Below are 5,836 nucleotides of genomic sequence, written 5' to 3' on the forward strand. Positions count from 1 at the left end.
TCCCACTATCATTACTACACCAAGTTCATCAAAGTACTCACATCTACACAGAAGTAGGTTTACACAACTGATGGTTCATTAGCGATCTCAAAAACAATCAACAACTAATTGTTCACGTTAAACAACTGATTTCACGCGAACATAAGCAATAGCAATTGATTAGCAGTCCCACTATAAATAAATATAAATCTTTGTAATTATTTTATTGAAGCAATGTTAATGAGAGAAAAAGGTATCACTCAAAGATGTTATCTCCACCCTTTGTCTAAAGTTTGATAGAAGCTGAGTCTAGTCGTCGCAATTAAGCTTGACTAGGCCCCTACAGTTTTCCGGCCGAAAAATGGTCAGGCAAGCTTTTGGGCCTGGTTTAGGACCGGCTAGGTTGGGTTTGGTAGTAGGGTCTACGATGATCTTGCTATTGATACAACATGTAGAACTGAATTAATTATTATATTTCTTCTCTGAACAATTGTGTAGTTTCCTAGAGCAAAAGGAATATTTTTCTTTCCTGTGATCTTAACATGAAGAGTTATAAACATTACAATATAACCATTTCGTTAGGCTGCAAAACATCTCTAAACTACAATCTCAACTATGTCCGTCACTGATTCTCATAATCAGACGTTTATGCAAGCTATTCTTCTGTATATAACATATTCGTGTTACTTATGTATGGGTATCCTAAATACAAATTTACTAACATTAGCTTTATGACGTGTTTAAAATTTAATTGTCACAAGGGAAAGAAAAGAAATGGCCTAGCCTTCAAGGAAGTAATGCAATCATCATTAAAAACACATACCCCAATAGAAGAGCCAAAAAGAAAGTTAACACTGGTTGGACATTTTGTACTGCAGTAGCAGAAGTTGCTGAAGCATAATTGAGGCCAACAAATGATATGTTTAGAGAAGCAGACACCCTGGAGAAACGAAATAAAATAAGATTATTAGTAAATGATTTGCCACAATAAGATGTATAACATTCATAAAGAAACGAAACAGTTAAGGTAACTACGAAATACCAAGTGTCAGTTGTAAGCAAAAAAATAAATGGTACGATTTTACACAATTACTATTTACATAATTCTTAGCTTTGCATAACATTTCTGTCGAAAGTAAATCAGTTCACCTAACTAAATAGCTACTTTCCCACAAAGAGGAAAAATTAGAAATATAGATTAAATATGATATAACTGAAATTCTCTGTCGGGAAGGCCGGCTTGCAATTGATGAAGGTGATGGGTATACTACACTGAAACCAACACGACCAAGGGATAAGCCTAATGAAAACAAAGTGATTTTTTTATATCTCAAGGGTACACATGGATGCACATAAAAGAACTTCAAACATATAAAGTTTGGATAGCCAGCAGAATGAAACAATTACGGTATTAGATAGATGTCTAACAACTCCAAGTCACAACTCCTCACATGAATACACCCATTCCACTAAAATACAAAATTATGGAAATAATACATCATTGCAAATCCATTTTTTTATCTAGCAATGACATTTGATAAACAAGATTATTAAGTATAGACAACACTTCTGCATTGTACTTCCTACCCATATAATGCATGCACAAATAGCTTCAGACAGACTTTGTGTGACAGTTGTGGGGCGGTTTTCCTGCAAAAATAAAATCTCAGTTCATGCTTCCTAGACGAAATCCAGATCCAGGAAAAGAGGCAGCCAAAAATCTGCATACCTTTCAGTTGCAAAAGCAATGGGCAGTAACAACATTGTAGCTATTACATGCCTGTAGAAAACAAGAACATATGTACTTGTACCTTGGTTAAAAGCAACTTTGGTGAGTATCTGCATAACCCCATAGATAAACCTTAAGAGAAATGAAACAGCATAAGGTGATGTCTTTCCCATTACTCTCGTTTGTTAGAACTTCAAAGACGATTGCTTAAATACTACTACTTGTCCATCGTGGCTCGTCATCAAACTTTCACTGTCAGGACACCTCATCAAACCTTCGCTGTCATAAGGTTTGTTCAGATAGGACTCATAGGTATCCACTTAAGGAAATATTATCTTACGTATGCCTCACTATGTGGAGGCCACACTAGTCCCTTGCTTTAATCAAGGTTAAAAAATGGCAGCAACAATTTTTAGGTCTAACAAGTTAATTGGTTACATCTTACTTCGCAACAGAAAATTTTTACGCTGTGCAAGACACAATAATTGCAACAAACTGGGTATTTTATCAGTTCCAAGGTGCTTGTATGAATGAATGATGCATCTACCCAACAGCAAATTGGCATAGATTTGAAGCATCCAACACTTAAAACATTGCCGCGGCACAAATGAAAAGATATGTGCACTGGCAGTATTACTCATTTCAGGGTTCATCTTACTACGGAAAAGGAGGTAGGAACTTCGAAATGCTTCACTTCCCGGTCAAGGTGTCAAGAATTACATGACAATTTCTCGTGTATATTTAACAACATAAAAACGGTCATACTTCAACCATCATTTACCTCAGATAAAAGATTTAAAATATTGCACCTCATATTGAAGTGACAGGAATCTTCGGTAGAACATCCCCTGTCGCTCCTAGTGCGCGACGACATGCTCACCATATGATCAGCCAAGCAGCCCTGGGACCTGGCCATGCACAACATGCATGGGTATGACAACAAGATGTCGTGGAATGTGCGATGCGTAGAAAACTAAAGCATATATATGTATATTTCTAAAGAAGAAAATCTGTTTTAATATTTCCAACTTGGTGACTCAGATGCTTTCTGGACATTCTCTACAAAAAAAAAATAGTACTTGGTGACCTAATGCTCAGTGAGTCAATTCGGACTATATATTTCCCTAGACATTATTCCGTTTGAAAGAGGCCTTTTAGTGGCCGCAGTTAAGAGCATTACTAGTAGAGCCCTCAAACCCTCAAACCCCTGAAAATAACCGCTTTTTTACAGTTTTCGCCGAAAAAATGCCGTAGACTAGAACCTCTAAACCCTCAAACCCGTAAAAAAATTTAGAGGTCCAACCCTCAAACGACTTTGCAATCTGTAGAAGTAGGGGTTGAGGGGAAAATCTCCCCCCCAACCCGCACTCCTCCTCGTCGCACTCCTCCTCATCGCGCGGGAGCCAACCGCTCCTTCTCCGCTCCCGCCGCCTCGCGCCGCGCCGGCCATGGAAGGCCCCAGCGCCGCCGAGCCCCCGCCCGCCCCGGCGCCCGCCCCCGCCCCCGCCCGCCCGACCGTCGCCGACGTGGTGGCGGCGACCCACGTCGGGGCGAAGCGGCGGCGGGCGGGCCTCACGGCGCCTCCTCCCGCCTCCCAGCCTCCCGCCCCGGCCCCCGTCTCCGCCCCGGCGCCTGCCCCCGCCACGGCCCCGGCGCCCGCCCCCAAGAAGAGTCGGCCGAAGGCGGCCGGCCGTGGGCCTCGAGGGGCCGCCAAGGTCGTCGGCTCGTCCCCGGCCGTGAAGAAGCCGCGGAAGAAGCCCGCCGCCGCGGCCGCGGCCCCGCCCGCCACCGTTGTCGAACCTCCTCCCGCCGCGCACGAGGTGCTCGAGGTGCTCGAGGACATCGCGGAGAGGAAAAGGATGTTCCGTGTTGCATCCTCTACTTTTCGAGGTGACACTCCCATGAGTAGTTGTGGTGATGGCGGTGTGTACGACTCCACCGGTGCCGATGGAGATGCTTGATGGAGCCCACTTGTGGTCTAGGAGATGGCGCCGAGGTGCAACTTTTGGTGATGGTGCCGATGAGAGGAGGAAGATGATGATTTTGTGATGTAAACTATTAAACCATGCATCAATGATTGTCATTTGGTAGTTTGTTTGGAAGTTGATTATGTTCTTGTTGTCATAAATTGTGAGTTCTCAAATGATAGATTTAAAGGTTGGGGTTGAGGCAAAGACTAGAACCCTCAAATCCAACCCTTAAAGCAGTTTACGGGTTGGGTTTGAGGGTTCTAGTATTTGCCCCTGTTTTTCAACCCTTAAAAGTGTCAAAAAGTGGCACTTCTCAACCCTTAAAAGTGCTTTAAGGATTTGAGGGTTTGAGGGTTCTACTAGTAATGCTCTAACAAATGCATCTTTACGTAAGGGTGGAGGGATACGTGGCAAAAGTGACACATGCATGATGTGGAAAAAGAAAAGGGCAGCAGTAAACAACTGCATCTTTATGAAGGGTAGAGGGATCAATGGCAGAAGTGACACATGATATGGAGAAGAAAAGGGCAGCAGCTATGGACAAAGAGTAAAATGGTTACAGGAGAAGAAGTTGTATTAGTGTATATTGCCTTCTAAACGGCACTAAATCCAGAATAGCGCTTGCATGCTATTCCCTCCGTTCCAAATTAATTAAAGGTTTAGGCAAGTTTATAGAAAAATACATTAATATCTACAACACCAAATATATATATTAGTACAAAAAATATACTTGATGATGAAACTGATTTGGTTTTATGACGAATAATTGAATATTAGCTTTGCGCCATAAATCCAAAACCAGTGGGCAATGATTGGTGCTTAAATGGATCTTGCTTCTTACTGTCTTACTAATTTCAACAGATCAAGAAAAATAGATGGAGGAAACAACCAATCATCATCCGTCAATTTAGACATGATTTAGAAGCAAATTTGTCAATATAACTCAAATCATACAATTATAACTAAACAAAAGAAGGACGTGGTTTGTCCTACCACAGTAATGGACACAGGTTTTTTCTTACTAGTTAATATATTAATATTATGCCACTCATTTAATTATTATTAGTAACTCAGGAATATAAAAGATATTAGCAAACAACCAGTAACCGCCATAGTTTTTATGTGATATTAGGAAATTTCAGGTACATTTATAAGAAGGTATGAGCTACTCCCTTCGTTCTTAAATATTTGTCTTTTTAGAGATTTCAAATGGACTATCATATACGGATGTATATAGACATATTTTAGAGTGTAGATTCACTCATTTTGCTTTGTATGTAGTCACTTGTTGAAATCTCTAAAAAAACAAATATTTAGGAACGGAGGGAGTATATTTTATTCCCTCAGTGTTAATCTATGTTATCTTATTATTGGTGTTAAACTCATCTTGATGCGGAGATTATACCATGATATAAATTGAGATAAGTAAAGCTAGTAATCTAGTGGTTCGAGTTCTTCTTTGTAAAGCTTAGCTCCTAAGTTACTCAGAGCTTATTCGACGCTCCCCACTTGACAAACTGAAAGAGAATGCTAGAACTTCTTTTGCTATTAAAAATGGAATATGAAAAAAAATGTGATGTAGCTTTGTGACCGGACAGCCCATACCATTTCGCATCTAGTCATCATCGCCAGCCATAAGCACTCATGTCAATCCAGTAGAATCGCTCATCAACCATGAGCCATCCTTCCCAAAGACTTAACAAGTGACGCCAGAAACCACCTGGTCTCAGCCACCAACTAACCATTGTGTTTGTCCATATGCTTGCTCGCACGTTTGGAGAGGACTAGCTCTAGATCTGGTAAGACGATTCTGGAGGAGGCTCTCAGAAGCAGAAAAAGTGTGGCGTTATAGAAAAGGCATCCGTAACTGCTTGATGGATGGTCATCAATATTTTGGGTTGTCTTTATGGTCTGGCTTGTCTCTATGGATTTGATGGTGCCCGTGGTCTTCCGCCGAGGTACTCTGGGGGTTTCTTTACGATGCAGCAGTGTGGGGTTGGTGGTCGTGGCTGATCGTGCGCTTATGGGGTTGCATGCTATGTGTGTAGTCCACATATGATGGGTTTGTATCGTTTTTCGTCCGGTTTTTAATTAATTAACTGGGCAATTCTCTTCTTCTTAATTAATCGATGAGGAAAATCTTTTGCCTCCTTTTCAA

The 5,836-nt window shown here is 41.2% G+C and overlaps 1 long non-coding RNA gene across 1 annotated transcript; it reads right to left on the reverse strand.

Moving 5' to 3' along the window:
• Positions 1 to 15: 15 nt before the first annotated feature.
• On the reverse strand, positions 16 to 2,611 carry LOC119306628. The gene is made up of 3 exons (XR_005148988.1): positions 1,709 to 2,611; positions 1,567 to 1,629; positions 16 to 919 (listed from the first exon to the last, which is right to left on the reverse strand). It is a non-coding gene; the product is annotated as an uncharacterized LOC119306628 (long non-coding RNA).
• Between the last annotated feature and the right edge of the window lie 3,225 nt (positions 2,612 to 5,836).

This window comes from Triticum dicoccoides, chromosome 5B (genome assembly GCF_002162155.2).
Source record: "Triticum dicoccoides isolate Atlit2015 ecotype Zavitan chromosome 5B, WEW_v2.0, whole genome shotgun sequence".
In the NCBI taxonomy this organism is placed as follows: domain Eukaryota; kingdom Viridiplantae; phylum Streptophyta; class Magnoliopsida; order Poales; family Poaceae; genus Triticum; species Triticum dicoccoides.